The sequence below is a fragment of the Oncorhynchus mykiss genome, chromosome 3 (assembly GCF_013265735.2).
Source record: "Oncorhynchus mykiss isolate Arlee chromosome 3, USDA_OmykA_1.1, whole genome shotgun sequence".
In the NCBI taxonomy this organism is placed as follows: Eukaryota; Metazoa; Chordata; class Actinopteri; order Salmoniformes; family Salmonidae; genus Oncorhynchus; species Oncorhynchus mykiss.
Genome location: NC_048567.1, coordinates 45,108,934 through 45,128,185, shown reverse-complemented (window position 1 = coordinate 45,128,185; position 19,252 = coordinate 45,108,934).

Below are 19,252 nucleotides of genomic sequence, written 5' to 3'. Positions count from 1 at the left end.
TGGAGCAGTGGCTTCTTCCTTGCTGAGTGGCCTTTCAGGTTATGTCAATATAGGACTCATTTTACTGTGGATATAGATACTTTTGTACCTGTGTCCTCCAGCATCTTCACAGGGTCCTTTGCTGTTGTTCTGGGATTGATTTGCACTTTTCGCACTAAAGTATGTTAATCTCTTGGAGACAGAACGCGTCTCCTTCCTGAGTGGTATGACGGCTGCATGGACCTATGGTGTTTATGCTTGCGAACTATTGTTTGTACAGACGAACGTGGTACCTTCAGGCATTTGGAAATTGCTCCCAAGGATGAACTAGAGTTGTGGAGGTCTACAATTTTGTTTCTCAGGTCTTAGCTGATTTCTTTTGATTTTCCCATGATGTCAAGCGAAGAGGCACTGAGTTTGAAGGTAGGCCTTGAAATACATCCACAAGTACACCTCCAATTGACTTGTGTCCTATATGCAGGAAGACAACAGCAGCTGTGTAGCATCAACTTCAAAACAAACAACAACAAAAAATATATTTTTTAAAAGGTAAAAACATCCTAACCGACTTGCTAAAACTAGTTTGTTAACAAAACATTTGTGGAGTGATTGAAAAGGAGTTTTAATGACTCCAACCTAAGTGTATTTAAACTTCTGACTTCAACTGTACATGTAGGTAGAGTTATTAAAGTGACTATGCATAGATAATAACAACAGAGGGTAGTAGCAGCATGGGGGGGGGGGGGGTCAATGCAAAAAGTCTGAGTAGCCATTTGATTAGCTGTTCAGGAATCTCATTGCTTGGGGGTAGAAGCGGGTTTGAAGCATCTTGGACCTAAACTTGGCGCTCCGGTACCGCTTGCCGTGCGGTGGCGGAGAGAACAGTCTATGACTAGGGTGGCTAGAGTCATTGACAATTGTTAGGGCCTTCCTCTGACACCGCCTGGTATAGAGGTCCTGGATGACAGGAAGCTTGGCCCTGGTGATGTACTGGGCCGTACACACTACCCTCTGTAGTGCCTTACGGTCGGAGGCCGAGCAGTTGCCATACCAGGCAGTGATGCAACCCGTCAGGTTGCTCTCGATGGTGCAGCTGTAAATCATTTTGAGGATCTGAGGAACAATGCCAAATATTTTCAGTCTCCTGAGGGGGAATAGGTTTTGTTGTGCCCTCAAGGAGTCCCACTCCTTGAAAGCGACAGCTCTACCCTTTAACTGTGAATGTTGCCTGTATCCATGGCTTCTGGTTGGGATATGTACGTACAGTCAATGTGGGGATGACGTCCTCGATGCACTTATTGATAAAGCCAGTGACTGATGTGGTGTACTCCTCAATGCCATCGGAAGAATCCCGGAACATATTCTAGTCTGTGCTAGCAAAACAGTCATGTAGTTTAGCATTTGCTTCATCTGACCACTTTTTTATTGACCAAGTCACAGGTGCTTCCTGCTTTAATTTTTGCTTGTAAGCAGGAATCAGGAGAATAGAATTATGGTCATATTTGTGTGTGGAGTAAAGGTGGTCTAGCATTTCTTTCCCTCTGGTTGCACATTTAATATGCTGATAGAAATTAGGTCAAACTGATTTAAGTTTCCCTGCATTAAAGTCCCTGGCCACTAGGAGTGCCGCCTCTGGATGAACGTTTTCCTGTTTGCTTATGGCGGTATACAGCTCATTGAGTGCTGTTTTAGTGCCAGCATTGGTCTTTGGTGATATGTAGACAGCTACGAAAAATACAGATGAAAACTCTCTCGGTAGGTAGTGTGATCTACAGCTTATCATAAGATACTCTACCTCAGGCTGGCAAAACTTTGAGACTTCCTTAGATATAATGCACCCGCTGTTGTTTACATATATGCATAGGCCCCCACCCCCTGTCTTACCAGAGGCTGCTGTTCGTCCTGCTGATTGTGTATAACCTGCCAGCTGTATGTTCTTAATATCTTTGTTCAGCCACGACTCGTGAAACATAAGTTATTAAAAAATGTTATGTCCCGTTGGTAGGATATATGGGCTTTCAGTTCATCCCATTTATTTTCCAGCGATTGAACGTTAGCTAGCAGGATGGAAGGCAAAGGCAGATTAGCCCCTCGTCGCCTGATCCTCACAAGGCACCCTGATCTTTTTTCGCGAAATCTCTGTTTCCTTCTCCAGCGAATGACAGGGATCTGGGCCTGGTTGGGTGCATTATTTCCCTCCTGTCCGACTCATGGATGCAAAAGGTGTTAATACTGTACCGTCATTTTAGCCAGCACTAATTTGTGGTGTTGGTTCTTTCTTATAAAATCAGTTTTACCAAGCAGGTAACATAAAAGCCTAGTTCCGACTTTAAACAAATTTTAACTATATGTTGAAATGTAGTGGTAAAAGTGCTTAGCTATTCTGTGTCCACAGAAGGTAGCAACACCAGAAGTGTCAAGGCTTTGCTAAACTTAACTTTGCGGTCACAATCACAGTGTGCAAATCTCTGAGCCATCTTGTGCATCCAGGGACTATACACAACTATCTGTCATTAATAAAGATCCCAGCAGCTGTCACTAATTGAGGGAAGGGGATTGTGGGAGCAGCAGGCACCCAGTGGGCCGCTGCATGTCCTAGTGGAGGAGCTTGCCAAATAAGACCCATTCCAATAGTGCCACAATGAGGCTCAGGGGTGGCAAGCTTCTGGAGCTTCGGATGTGTCAGGAGTCAAACTGTGTGTCAGATGTTGCTCTCTGTTACTCAGAGAAGCAACATTATTTCAAAGAACAGCATTGGTGGAAGAATCTAATTATGTTCAGTGTACTCAAATGACTTCCTAACATTTAACATCGGTAGGCGCATGTGACCATTAAAGATGACATTCTAAGAAATACATTGACAATATCAGAGACCACCTGTGGAATACAGGCCCATATTTAATGATTTAGTTTGGCTATGGGATACATTTTTATTTTGCTTATTAAAAAAGTGTGTAATTTCCAGACCCAGACAGATCCAGAGCCACATCAACTCAAGAGGTTATTTGTCTCCACCAGTATTAAATAACCCAAGCAGATTACCAATGCCCTGTGTTTTTATTCATTTATTGCTTGCTACAGTAGTATGATAAGATTTTTTTTTTATTTTATTTTTATTTCACCTTTATTTAACCAGGTAGGCTAGTTGAGAACAAGTTCTCATTTGCAACTGCGACCTGGCCAAGATAAGGCATAGCAGTGTGAACAGACAACACAGAGATGCATGGCAAATCTCCCCAAAGGAGAACCAGTGGCTCAGACTAAACCCTTAAGCTTGTCCAAATGTTCTCCAATGGGGATACAATGCAGGCTAATCAATTAAGAGGTTGTATCCATTACTGAACAAAGCTGACTTATCAGGGCCTCATTCATTTAACATATATTTTTTTGGGGGAAACGCTCCGTTGTCCCAAGTACAATCAGAGGGGTGTGTATCATCCTAGAAAGTAGGGTCAGCAGTGCCCCCCGGCAGATGTAATAAAGTGGAGACCGAGCCAAAGTTAACTCCTCCATATGCCCTCCTCAGCAACTTTGACTTGTCTCCAACTCGCTGAATTTGACCCTCACCCTTAGGCTACGTATGTGGGGCCTGTGGAACTTGGCAGCTTCGCCTACATATACATTTACTTTGGCCCTCACATTTTCTTCATTAACTCCATTAGACCTAAAATGTATGTGTTAGGACAACGGTAATATTTTCCCAAACACAATAAATGAAATATATTGAATGTAACTACTGCAGAACCTTGAGAGGTTCTGTTCAAACACCCTCTTGGCTGCTGTCATTTATTTAACTAGGCAAGGCAGTTAAGAACAAATTCTTATTTTCAATGACGGCCTAGGAACAGTGGGTTAACTGCCTTGTTCAGGGGCAGAACGCCAGATTTTTACCTTGTTAGCTAGGGGATTTGATCTTGCAACCTCTAACCTTGATCTTGCAACCTCTAACATCTTGCAACTGTCCAACGCTCTAACCACTAGGCTACCTGCCGCCCCATGTGATGGTAACATGATGGTCTCCCTGTGAGAAGGTGTCTGTCAGTCTTATGGCCCTCACTTCACCATTTTAGATATCAACTGTGTGTACATAATTTATAGATCTGAGGTAGACAACTACTTAATTTTGAATCCTAAATAGATGTTATATATATAAACATACATATATATATATATATATATATATAAACATACATATATATATATATACATACATACATACATATATATATATATATATATATATATATATATATATATATATATATATATATATATATATATATATATACACACTGCTCAAAAAAATAAAGGGAACACTTAAACAACACAATATAACTCCAAGTCAATCACACTTCTGTGAAATCAAACTGTCCACTTAGGAAGCAACACTGATTGACAATAAATTTCACATGCTGTTGTGCAAATGGAATAGACAACAGGTGGAAATTATAGGCAATTAGCAAGACACCCCCAAGAAAGGAGTGGTTCTGCAGGTGGTGACCACAGACTACTTCTCAGTTCCTATGCTTCCTGGCTGATGTTTTGGTCACTTTTGAATGCTGGCGGTGCTTTCACTCTGGTGGTAGCATGAGACGGAGTCTACAACCCACACAAGTGGCTCAGGTAGTGCAGCTCATCCAGGATGGCACATCAATGCGAGCTGTGGCAAGAAGGTTTGCTGTGTCTGTCAGCGTAGTGTCCAGAGCATGGAGGCGCTACCAGGAGGCAGGCCAGTACATCAGGAGACGTGGAGGAGGCCGTAGGAGGGCAACAACCCAGCAGCAGGACCGCTACCTCTGCCTTTGTGCAAGGAGGAGCAGTAGGAGCACTGCCAGAGCCCTGCAAAATGCCCTCCAACAGGCCACAAATGTGCATGTGTCTGCTCAAATGGTCAGAAACAGACTCCATGAGGGTGGTATGAGGGCCCGACGTCCACAGGTGGGGGTTGTGCTTACAGCCTAACACCGTGCAGGACGTTTGGCATTTGCCAGAGAACACCAAGATTGACAAATTCGCCACTGGCGCCCTGTGCTCTTCACAGATGAAAGCAGGTTCACACTGAGCACCTGTGACAGACGTGACAGAGTCTGGAGACGCCGTGGAGAACGTTCTGCTGCCTGCAACATCCTCCAGCATGACCGGTTTGGCGGTGGGTCAGTCATGGTGTGGGGTGGCATTTCTTTGGGGGGCCGCACAGCCCTCCATGTGCTCGCCAGAGGTAGCCTGACTGCCATTAGGTACCGGCATGAGATCCTCAGACCCCTTGTGAGACCATATGCTGGTGCGGTTGGCCCTGGGTTCCTCCTAATGTAAGACAATGCTAGACCTCATGTGGCTGGAGTGTGTCAGCAGTTCCTGCAAGAGGAAGACATTGATGCTATGGACTGGCCCGCCCGTTCCCCAGACCTGAATCCAATTGAGCACATCTGGGACATCATATCTTGCTCCATCCACCAATGCCACGTTGCACCACAGACTGTCCAGGAGTTGGCGGATGCTTTAGTCCAGGTCTGGGAGGAGAGCCCTCAGGAGACCATCCGCCACCTCCTCATGCTCAGGCATTGTAGGGAGGTCATATAGGCACACGGAGGCCACACACACTACTGAGCCTCATTTTGACTTGTTTTAAGGACATTACATCAAAGTTGGATCAGCCTGTAGTGTGGTTTTTCCACTTTAATTTTGAGTGTGACTCCAAATCCAGACCTCCTTGGGTTGATAAATTTGATTTCCATTGATAATTTCTGTGTGATTTTGTTGTCAGCACATTCAACTATGTAAAGAAAAAAGTATTTAATAAGAATATTTCATTCATTCAGATCTAGGATATTAGTGTTCCCTTTATTTTTTTGAGCAGTGTATATACACACATATTTTGTGTTCCTGGCCTACACACAAGTTGGTTGTTGATCATTAATACCATTTTTAGGTATTGCCATAGATTTAACCCCTTTATGGTGGTTGGGCACACACAGCTGTCGTCGCTGGTCATCCAGGTATTTCTCGCACTACCCAATCCATCTCTGAGAAGTACACTTGTTACGTCAACTCCTGTTCCATATGTGTCCAAACCAAATCCCACCAGAAAGCTCCAGCAGGGAAACTCCTTCCCCTTCCCAACACTCAGTGTCCCTGGTCGCATATATCCATTGACTTTTTTACTGATCTCCCCTCCACTGACGGTTTCACCACCATTTTGGTGGTTGTGGATAGATTTTTACAAATCCTGTCGTTTAATCCATATTTCTGGTCTCCCCACTGCTCTCCAGGTCGCTGAGGCACTGTTCCAGCAGGTCTTCCTGCATAATGGCCTTCCTGAGGACATCGTCTCTGACCATGGCTCCCAATTCACATCACGTGTATGGAGAGCCTTTATGGAAAAGCTCGGGGTCACGGTCAGACTCACTTCCAGGTATAGGCCTCAGTCCAACGGGCAGGTAGAGAGGATGAACCAGGAGCTGGGGAGGTTCCTGAGGAGTCAGGGAGAGTGGGTTCGATTCCTGCCATGGGCGGAGTACGCACAGAACTCGCTACGTCACTCCTCCACTGGGCTGATTCCCTTCCAGTGTGTTCTGGGTTTTCAGCTGGCCCTGGCTCCGTGGACCGCTGGCCAGAGACCAAAGTGCCTGCTATTCATGAGTGGTTCAGGCACACAGAGAAGTGTGGAGCGATGCTCACGTGAGACTCCAGCGCGCCGTCCACCGTCAAAAGGAGCAGGCAGACCGCCACCACAGTGAGACCCCAGTGTATTGTGTGTGGCTTTCTACCAGGAAACTCCCACGCCATCTGCCCTGCTGAGCCCCCCGGTTTGTGGGGCCTTTCAAGGTTCTCCGGAGTGTCAATGAGGTGACATAGGTTACAGCTTCCCAGTGACTACCGTATCTCACCTTCTTTTCATGTCTCCCTTCTCAGGCAGGTGGTTCCTGGCCCCCTAGCTGATTCTGTCCCCCACGACACCCCTCCACCCCCTGGACATCGAGGGGGGTCCAGCCTATGCCGTCAGATCTCTACTGGACTCCTGACGTTGTGGGGGTCGGCTCCAGTATCTGGTGGACTGGGAGGTGAATGGCCCAGTGGAGCGGTATTGAGTTCCGGTGGAGGACATTCTGGATCCCAACGTCATCCGTGATTTCCACCTTCTCTGGTTGGCGTTATCCTGTGGCTAGTGCCGCGCGTCGGGAGGGAGGTATTGTCACGTCTACTTCCGCTCCTCGTCACCGGTATACTATCCACCGGTCCTGGGATCAATCATTACACGCACCTGCACGTCATCATCAAGCACACCTGGACTCCATTACCTCATTATTACCTCCCCTATATCTGGCACTCCCTTAGGTTCTTTCCCAGTCACTATTGTTTGTGTTTCATGTCTATACTCTACTCGTGTTTGTTATATTGTTTGATGTTACGTTTATTATTAAACTCACCACCTGCACTTGCTTTCTGACTCTCAGCGTATACATTACAACAGGTTTCCTTCTTTTCACTCGATTAGGTTAGTATTGTGGAATAACTACAATGTTGTTGATGAATCCTACATTTTATCTTATCACAGCCATTCAACTCTGTAACTGTTTTGAAGTCACCATTGGCCTCATGGTGAAATGAGTAGTTTCCTTCCTCTCCGGCAACTGAGTTAGGAAGGATGCCTGTATCTTTGTAGTGACTGGGTGTATCGATACACCATCCAAAGTGTAATTAATAACTTCACCATTTTTTATTTATTTAACTAAGCAAGTCAGTTGAAAACAAATTCTTATTTACAATGATGGCCTACCAAAAGGCAAAAGGCCTCCTGCGGGTACGGGGGCTGGGATTCAAAATAAAAATGAATTAAATACAAAATTAGGACAAAACACACATCACTACAAGAGAGACAACACAATACTACATAAAGAGTGACCTACAACAACAAAATAGCATGGCAGAAACACATGACAACACAGCATGGTAGCAACACAACACGGCAGCAGCACAACATGGTAGCAGCACAACACCGGGTACAAACATTCTTGGGCACAGACAACAGCACAAAGGGCAAGAAGGTTGAGACAACAATACATCACGCAAAGCAGCCACAACTGTCAGTAAGAGTGTCCATGAATGAGTCTTTGAATGTAGAGATTGAGATAAAACTGTCCAGTTTGAGTGTTTGTTGCAGCTCGTTCCAGTCGCTAGCTGCAGCGAACTGAAAAGACGAGTGACCCAGGGATGTGTGTGCTTTGGGGATCTTTAACAGAATGTGACTGGCAGAACGATTGTTGTATGTGTAGGATGAGGGCTGTAGTAGATATCTCAGATAGGGGGAGTGAGGCCTAAGAGGGTTTTATAAATAATCATCAACCACAGTGGGCCTTGCGACAGGTATACAGAGATGACCAGTTTAGAGAGGAGTATAGTGATGTGTCCTATAAGGAGCATTGGTGGGAAATCTGATGGCCAAATGGTAAAGAACATCTAGCCACTCGAGAGCACCCTTACCTGCCGATCTATAAATTACATCGCCGTAATCTAGCATGGGTAGGATGGTCATCTGAATCAGGGTTAGTTTGGCAGCTGGGGTGAAAGAGGAGTGATTAAGATAGAGGAAATCAAGTCTAGATTTAACTTTAGCCTGCAGCTTGGATTGGAAAACCTCCCTTGTCTTTGTGGTTGAATCTGTGTTTGAAATTCACTGCACGACTGAGGGACCTTACAGATAATTGTATGTGTGTTGTAGAGAGATGAGGTAGTCTTTGCAAAATCCAGTTAAACACTATTATTGCACACAGAGGGAGTCCAAGCACATTTTTACTCCTGAACTTATTTATTCTTGCAATAACAAAGGGGTTGAATACATATTGACTCAAGACATTTAATTAATTTGTAAAACATCATTCCACTGACATTTATCGGGTACTGTGTGTAAGCCAGTGACTTAAAATCTAAATGTAATCCATTTTAAATTCAAGCTGTAAAAATGTTGAAAAAGTCAAGGGGTGTGAATACTTTCTGAAGGTGCTGTATGTGACATTCCTCTTCATCCATAGGAATGACTGTGGGAGACATTCAGTTTAGTCCACAGCCCCCTGGGAACAAATGCTTACTTGCCTTGGACTTTGGCTGCATTTATGTTAGTCACTGTCCTCTTCCTAAACCAAGATTTAGACGTTTCGTGAACACGATTGTTTCAGAGGATGGAACTCTGTGATATCAGAGAAATGACAAAACATTTGCAATTTACATTTTTCTTGAATGGATACCAAAAATATCCCATCTGCCAACTTCCAGTAGCTTTACAATGCCATTAATCATGTGATCGCTTTCCAGAGGTCAGTATATTTTGGTATGGGAGCGCTGATTCCTCCGCTAAGTGAAAAAGCAAGCAGCAGTATGGACGGGAAGGATAAATCATTGCGGCCTGATGACAGGCAGCTTCACATTTGGCTCCCCTTGTTCCAGACGGGCTCCTTTTATTGCATTTCATTGTTTTCTTTGGACCCCGAGAGACTTTAACAGACAACCTTTCAGCTGGCCCCTGATTCTCGTCCTCTCCTGGTTATTTTTGTGATTACTACGTATCTGCAGGTATCTGGATTCCAAGCAGTGTGAGGATTGAGAGGCTTTCCAGGATTAAGAAGCTTTCCCAGTCTTCTCTGTGGTGGATTGGCCCATCTCTTGCTGCAATTTTATGCCAGTGTCTAACCTATCTACGTTGATTAAATTCATTACTCACACTTGCGTAATGTGTAACCTTCTTGAGACTTGAATACTTACTTAAATAGATGAGGCATGAGCACACAGAGGATCAAATCCACACCAGTTACCAAAGAGCCAGAACAAAGTGCTTGTCCCTCTAGTATGGCTGCCCAAAAGTCTCCTTCACGCCTAAAATAGTAGTGATTAGCCATTGACGACAACTCAGACATTAGACATTCCCCAATCAGTTAGAGAACACATGCGAAGACATGCAACACGAAAGGGTTTTGTCAAGTGCGACAGCTTCATCCTCCCTATCAACCTATGTACCTTCCAAGGGTGTCCTTCCGCCCCACAGAGGTGCCTGCCAGAGTGTTCCACAGATGTTTATTTTAGCAGATTCTGTAGGTCTTGCACGTCTGCCGAAGTTCTCCAGATGTTGGATTGTTCGTGGCCCTCTGCCCATCTGGGACTGGTAGGAGGTGGACCAGACGAAGGGGAATCCTGAGCTGTCTCCCTAGCCACCGCTGGGGTTCCCCCCACCTCCCTTCCTTCCACTTTTCTCACTGTCACTTCCTCACCTGTCAAGCATGGAATGTTGTTGACAGCATCACTTCTCTGGAAAAACTAGCAGTGACAGATGTAGGAATGATTAGTCAAAACTTTTCACCGCTGCAGTTCACCCCTTATATGACACCACTAATAATCACTCAAATGAAAGCTAGACAATCAGGGAGCATTAAAAAATAATCATAAAACGATGGATAGAGAAAAATAAACATTCTGACAGCAAGGAAATAAAAATGTTAAAATTTGTATGGCCCTACGGACCTCGTTGAAGACCGAATGCAGCCCACAGGGCAAAATGAGTTTGACACCCCTGATTAAGCAGCAGACCAGGAAAACAATCCAACACGTGCAGTATTATTGCTACCGCGACAGAGCAGTCGTGTAAAGTACTTAAGTAAAAATACTTTTAAAGTACTACTTAAGTTGTTTCATGGGGTATCTGTACTTTACTTTTTTATATTTTTGACAACTTTTACTTCACTACATTCCTAAAGAAAGTAATGTACTTTAAACTTTTTCCTGAAACCCAAAAGTGTTACATTTCAGTGTTTTTTTTTTATTTTAATTTAACTAGCCAAGTCAGTTAAGAACAAATTCCTATTTACAATGACGGCCTACCTCGGCCAAACCGCCACCCTATGGGACTCCCAATCAGGGATGGTTCTGATACAGCCTGGAATTGAACCAGGGTCTGTAGTGACGCCTCTAGCACTGAGATGCAATGCCTTAGACCGCTGCACCACTCGGGAGCCCCAGATGCTTAGCAGGATAGAAAAATGGTCCAATTCACACACATCAAGAGAACATCCCTGGTCATTCCTATTGCCTGTGATCTGGCAACTCAAAAAACACAAATGCTTCGTTTGTAAATTATGTCTGAGTGCTAGTGTGACCCTGGTTATCCGTAAATTTAAATGTTTGCTTAATATGAGGAATGTGAAATTATTCAGACTTAACTCAAGCAGTATTTTACTGGGTGACTTTTCACTTTTGCTGGAGTCATTTTCTACTAAGGTATCTTTACTTTTACTCAAGTATGACAATTGAGTACTTTTTCCACCACTGCGACAGAGCAAAGCATTTTTGGAGATTCTATAGAAGGATGCTGTTTGGAGGTTTATCACCTAAGCACGCCTACCTGATGATTACATTTATAATCCTAAAAACGTATTTAAGAGCTGTTCAATAAGTCCTCAAATATATACATTTAATGAAGTAAAAATGCCATGTTAAGGTGCGTGAATGAGGACCCAAAAGCGAATTAACGTAAACAGAGCTTCTTTAATAACGAAACATAGGTAGGCTCAGATGGACCGGCAGATTCCGACAGGACAGGACAAGGTTGCAGCAAACATGACGATAGTCTGGTTCAGGCATGAAACACAAACAAACAAGAATCCGACAAGGACAGGAGCAGGAACAGAGAGAGATATAGGGACCTAATCAGAGGGAAAAAGGGAACAGGTGGGAAAAGGGGTGACGAGGTGGTTAGGAGGAGACAAGGCACAGCTGGGGGAAAGAGGGGGAGAAAAGGTAACCTAACAACGACCAGCAGAGGGAGACAGGGTGAAGGGAAAGGACAGAGACAAGACACAACATGACATGCCATGGTTGTTAGGTATAATAATTGTATAAAGCATGAATAGTGCCCACTTTACAATAGGACCCACAAAGTTTCTTAAGTAAATCATTATAGACTCTAAAAGGTGTGTGTGTGTGGGGGGGGGGGGGGATCTAGTAAGCTAACATATGGAATTGTTTTAAGATGGTCATCCCATGGATCAATGAGCTATTTGATTTAGAATTTTAGCTGTAGAACCTTTTGAGGATCTGAGGTCCCATGCCAAATCTTTTCAGCCTTGTTGAGGGTCAGCGTGGCGGATGTGTTGTTGCCTACCCTCACCACCTGGGGGGGGGGGGGGGGCATCAGGAAGTCCAGGATCCAGTTACAGGGGATGGTGCTCAGTCCCAGGGTCCTTAGCTTAGTGAATGAACAGCATTCTCACATGTGTTCCTTTTGTCCAGGTGGGAAAGGGCAGTGTGGAGTGCAATAGAGTTTGCATCATCTGTGGATCTGTTGGAGCGGTATGCGAATTGGAGTGGGTCCAGGGTTTCTGGGATGGCGGTTTGATGTGAGCCATGACCAGCCTTTCAAAGCTACAGTTGTGAATGCTACGGGGCGTCAGTAATTTAGGCAGGTACACAGAGACTATGGTGGTCTGCTTGAAACATGTAGATATTACAGACTCGGTCAGGGAGAAAATGTCAGTGAAGACACTTGCCAGCTGGTCAGCGCATGCTCAGAGTGGGCATCCTGGTAATCTGTCTAGCCCTGCGGCCTTGTGAATGTTAACCTGTTTTTTAAATTTATTTTATTTCACCTTTATTTAACCAGGTAGGCAAGTTGAGAACAAGTTCTCATTTACAATTGCGACCTGGCCAAGATAAAGCATAGCAGTTCGACACATACAACGACACAGAGTTACACATGGAGTAAAACAAACATACAGTCAATAATACAGTATAAACAAGTCTATATACGATGTGAGCAAATGAGGTGAGATAAGGGAGGTAAAGGCAAAAAGGCCATGGTGGCAAAGTAAATACAATATAACAAGTAAAACACTGGAATGGTAGATTTGCAATGGGAGAATGTGCAAAGTAGAAATAAAAATAATGTGGTGCAAAGTTTTAAGGTCTTACATCGGCTACGGAGAGCATGCATGGTTCAGTGTTGCTTGCCTCGAAGCTGCGTTGTAAAGTACTTAAGTAAAAATACTTTAAAGTATACTTAAGTCATTTTTGGGGTATCTGTACTTTAGTTTACTATTTACATTTTAGATAATGTTTACTTTTACTCCACTACATTCCTCACAAAAATACTGTACTTTTTACTCTATACATTTTCCCTGACACCCAAAAGTACTTGCTTAGCAGGGCTGAAAAATGGTCCAATTCACACACTTATCAAAAGTGTTGGAGTGTGCCCCTTTTTGCTTGCAAAAAAGCAAGAAAATCGTGCCATCTGGTTTGCTTAATATAAGGAATTTTAAATGATTTTTACTTTTACTTTTGGTACTTAAGTATATTTTAGTAAATACATTTACTTTCAATACTTCAGTATATTTAAAACCAAATACTTATAAACTTTTACTCAAATGGGATTTTACTGGGTGACTCACTTTTACTTGAGTCATTTTCTATTTAGAGTCTTTGTTTTTACTCAAGTATGACAATTGGATACTTTTTCCACTGCTGCCTCGAAGCGAGTATAGAAGGCATTTAGCTTGTCTGGGAGGCTCGCGTCACTAGGCAGCTCACGTCTGGGTTTCCCTTTGTATATCCGTAATAGTTTGCAAGCCCTGCCAATCCGTCAGAGCCGGTGTAATTGGATTCGATCTTAGTCCTGTATTGATGCTTTGCCTGTTTGATGGAGGGCGTAGCAGGATTTATTTTAAGCAGTAGCTCTAGCCTTTAGCCTGTAATCCATGGCTTCTGGTTGGGATATGTGCGTACGGTCACTGCGGGACGACGTCTTGGATGCACTTATTAATGAATTCCCGGAACATATGTGCTGTGCTAGCGAAACAGTCCTGTAGCTTAGCATCCGCTTCATCGGACCACTTCCGTATTGACCGTCAGTGGTACTTCCTGTTTGAGTTTTTGCATGTAAGCAGGGATCAGAAGGATATAATTATGGTCATATTTGCCAAATGAAGGGGGAGGGAGAGCTTTGTACATGTCACTGTGTGTGGAGTAAAGGTGATCTAGAGTTTTTTTCCCTATAGTTGCACATGTGACATGCTAGTAGAAATTAGGTAAAACGGTTTCAGTTTTCCTGCATTAAAGTCCCCGGCCACTGGGAGCATCGCCTCTGGAACCAACATTGGTTTGTGGTAAATAGACAGCTCCGAAGAATCTAGATGAAAAATCTCTTGGTAAATAATGTGGTCTACAGCTTATCATGAGGTACTCTAACTCAGGTGAGCAAAATCTCAAGACTTCCTTAATAGTAGAGATGTGCACCAGCTGTTGTTGACAAAGATACACACATCACCCCCCTGATCTTAGGCTGAGGCTGCGGTTCTGTCTTGCCAATGAATGGAAAACCAAGTTAACTGAATATTATCCATGTCCTTGTTCAGCCACGATATTACAGTTTTGAATGTCCTGTTGACAGGATAGTCTCGAACAGAGCTCATCTCGTTCATTCTCCAGTGATTGACACATTCGCCAGTAGAATGGAGAGTAGAGGCAGATTTTCCACTCAGATTATAATTTTTTTTGTTTGTTATTATGTTACGTAGAATTACGCATGGGGCCGTCAATAGACTCTTAGGGAATAAACAATAATAAGCCATAAGTAAAGGGAGAAAAGTTACCAGTTTAGTATAGGTCCCGCAACATGAGGCTATATTGCCGATTAGGTATTAGATCAACATTGAACTAGATTTATTTTTATTTTTTTCACCTTTATTTAACCAAGTAAACCCATTGAGGTTAAAAAACTATTTTGCGAGGACGACCTGGCAAGAATGCAAAACAGGGAAATAGCAGCGTGTCCATAAAATATTACAGAAGAATACAAAATACACACACAAGACAAAGTGTCACAAGTTACAGATACAATTGAAGAATAGAAACAACTGCAGTTATCACAAACAGTGTTGTCAATCCGAGTTTTAAAAAAAAATAGAGAAGGACACTAACTCCTCTGACTTTAAAACCTTTTTGAAGCATGTCCAGGATGAAGGGGCATTATGGGAAAAAATGTTGTTTCCCCATCTCAGTTCTAGCCTTAGGAACAGACGAGGACAGCAGCGACTGTGAACGAAGACTGAATTGAAGACTGTTCTTTACTGTATCTGGTTAGTAAAGTACAGAGATACAAAGGGAGTTGTCCCATCAATGCTTTGTACACAAAAGTGTACCAGTGCTTTAGCCTCCTGGTGGAAAGAGAGCTCCAATGCACCGTGGCATACAAAGCACAGTGATGGGTCAGTGATCTAGCATTTGTAATGAATCTTAAAGCACCATGACACATTGTGTCCAGAGTTTTCAAGTTACTTGTGGAGACCTGCATATAAACAATATCACCATAATCCAGCACTGATTTTTTTTAAAGTGCTTTGAACAAGATATTTTCTGACTAACATTGAAAAGCAAGATTTGTTCCTGTAATAGAAACCCAATTTCAACTTCAGTTTCTTGGTCAAGTTATCAATGTGCTGTTTAAAATTCAGCTTTTCATCTAACCAAATCCCAAGATACGTATAGGAGGTGACCCTATCAATTTGCTGGCCTGTTATAGTTCAAATCTGCAAGTGACTCCATCTGTTTACTTTCAGGGCAGAGAAAACCATAAACTTTGTTTTCCTTGCATTAAGCACAAGTTTCAATTGGAAAAGCTACTTCTGAATAACATCAAAAACCAACTGTAAATCCTGAAAAGCATTCTCAATATTAGATGCACTAGAATAAATCATTGTGTCATCAGCATACAGATGGAGATTAGCAGAATCAACAATCTTCCCTATATAATTTATATAGAGTGTAAAAACGATCGGACCTAAAATTGAGCCCTGGGGAACTCCTTTTGTAATCCTTTGAAACTCAGATTTCATACCCTCCTGAGCAACACACTGTGTTCTGTCAGAAAGGTAGTTTTGAAACCAATCCAGTGCATCAACACTTAAACCAACCTTTTTTAGTCTATACAACAGTAGGGCATGGTCAACATTGTCGAAGGCCTTCGATAAGTCAATAAAAAGTGAAATAGTGATTGTTCTTATCCTGAGTATCTAGTATTTATATCACCTACAACCTTACTTACAGCAGTAACTGTACTATGCTTGGCTCTAAAACTGAGATAACGCTGAGTTATTATAAAGAAAGTATTTAAACTGTGAGTTCATCAGGTTTTCCAAAACATTTGCCAGTGCAGGCAATTTAGATATGGGATAATAGTTATCCAACTGGGACGGATCTCCACCCTTACGCAAAGGTGTATTAGGCCTTTTTCCAAACTTTTGGTAAGGTATTACTCGCCAATGAAAGATTTAATATATGATTGAGAGAGGCAGCAATGATCTCTGCACCAATTTTTTTTTAAATAAGGGTTCAATTCATCCGGGCCAGCCGCTTTCTTAATATCAATAGATTTGAGTTCCTTTACAAATTCTGAAAGCTCAATCTCGGCAAAATGAAATAGATGAACCTGGTGGAAAATATGATGTTGGCATAAAGAATACTCAATGCTTTGTAACATAATTAATCATGTATTTGTGCTAACTATCGCATTCATTGGTGTTCATGAATCTGTTAGTCTATATTGTAAAGAGTTACATCAGGTATTACATTGAACTATAGATGTCATTTTTCCACCATCGTAAACATTTTGGAAAATCGCCATATGTAATGTTGACATTTTATTCATAACGTTCAATGTTATTTGTGTGAATGTCATTTTATTACATGCTTTAATTGAATTGATCACATCTACCTCTGAGAAGGATTTGGATCTGGCATGATTTTTTCAATATTCTACCTTCCTACTACTATTTGTGGTCTTTCTTAGAACTTCCTTCCATTGCTATGTAGCCTATATGCACACTATTACAGTATGGGGCCCATGTCATGTGTAGAACTTGCTTCTTTAGCTCTTTCCTTCCTGAAAATGCACCTGTTACGTGTCCGTATGCATGAGTATGGCTGGCAGTGGGCAAGGGAAAGCGTTTGAAAAACAGATTGACTCTCAAGGAAAGCTATTCTGTGAATCCACTGCACCCTTCTGTTAGATTCCCACCTGACTGTCATGGCAGGCCTCCAACTCACAGCAGGAAAGGAAGTCACTCTGGGCCATTGCTCAGTTCGCCCTCTGCTGGGCGGAAGTGAAGCCTCCATGAAGCCATCAGTCCAATCAGTCATGCTGACAGAATGCAAGAGTTCACATCCTCTCATTAGACCACAATGCCTTCTGACCACAAACTCAAGAACACAAACTCACACACCTCCTGTTGCTTATCCATCAGTAGAAGACATCTGTTGAAAGAATAATGGTGGATAAACTCAACTGAATGAGACATCCAGTGGGGTCTGAAATTATTGACAAGCTTGATAAAATTAACAAACATTTCTGTATAAAATAAATTATTAAAATACTGAGCTATATTTTATGCTAAACATTTTGGAGAAATTATATTTTATTCTAATACAATTGCTCAGAAAAATAGTAATATCAAGTGAAAAAAATTCTTCAAAATTATTGACACCGTTTTCAATACCTCACCTTGCAAGGATAACGGCACTGAGCCTTTTTCTCAAATGTTTTATGAGTTGGAGAGCACTTTGGGAGGGATCTTAGACCATTCCTCCAAACAGAATACTTCCAGATCCTTGATATCCTTTGTCTTTGCTTCTGGACTTCCCTCTTCAATTCAAACCACGTTTTCAATGTGTTTCAAATCCAGAGACTGAGATGGCAATCACAAAATGTTGATTTTGTGGTCAATTAAGCATTTATTTGTGGATTTTGATGTGCTTGTGATTATTGTGCTGGAAGATCCACCTGAGACCAAGTTTCTAATATAAAATTGTACTAGTATAAAATATTTTTTGGGGAGCCTACAATATAGCTCAATCTTTTAACTACTTATTTTATATGCTAATTTTTACTCATCTTTATCAAGGCTGTCAATAATTTCGGATCCCAGTGTACGTTATCCAGACCACTCGGCTTATTTTATGTTGTTTTGATGAGGAAACGAAATGGTAACACCAGGTGTGCCTGGGTTTGCGTGATTGGTCAGCTGAAAGGCACCATGTTGTTCCAATCATTTGAAAGGGTATGGTAAGAGCCATGCTGTTCCTTAGCCTGGGCACACTCATGGATGGGTTGGTTTTGGGGCTTGCGCTCTTTGACTAAATTGTCTGTGTAGTGGATGAGAAACCTGCCCGTAGCATGTTGGCCGGAGTGCATCAGTGATGTCCCCATCCATGAGATCTAAAGCCAATTGTCACTCATGGAATGACAGACCTGTCTCTTGCCCTGATGGCTTAGACAGCTGGTTATAAGTTGTGCTGTGCAGAACATTGTAAGTTTGAGCCCTATTTGGCGCAGAAAATAATGAACTCTGTTGCTGTCTATATTGTACCACGTTTATTGGATGTGAATTGGAACCGTATGGATAAATTCGTATCGTTGTGTTTATTACGAGAACCTTCATCTTATGATTGGATTTACATGACTGAAGCTTGTGACCAAATGCACACGAACAGGAATGTTATAAATGACCTCTATATGATTCCACATGGCACTTGTGTCAGTCAGAACACATTGCTGAAAGAGCACATTGTTTAGAAGGCATTCACATCCCAAGTATTCCTTGTGCATTGAAATACCATTACCAAGCTATTGTATGAAATAACTGAACTTAACATATAAGCAAGCACCTTTATTTGTTAAACAGGTATACAGTCGCTATTGTAACGTTTTCTTGCTAGTTTGTGGTCTTATACATTTACTAACAGTGGTTTAGAAAGGCAACTGCTAATGGAAACAATGGCATATACAATACAAATTAGCAAACGTATCAAAATCAGTTTTTACAACTTTTGTAGCAACCAATTCTTTCTATTGGTTTGCCATAGTGCAAACTGTGTTATTTGTAAGACAGAGTTTAAACGTGGTTTTAACATTCAAATATATATTTCTCTGTCTTAAACACATCTCAATGTGTAGACTGCATTCATTGTGCTTCCGATTCAAGTCCTCCTGTCCAGTAATGTTGATTTACAATAAGAATAATTCAAGTGAGTAGGGCAGTTCAGGCAGTTGAATGGTGGTAAAGCTATGATTAAAAGTTGAATAAGAATGCACTGTTGCTGTGTGTGTATATGGTGTTTATGGCATTGTGCATGAAGGCCAGTTCAGACTGAGTCCTCAGCTATAGTTTTCCAAGCCCTTTCAAAAGTCCTTGAGGATTCCCGGTTTCACTCTCAAAAATTGCTTATATGATTATCACAC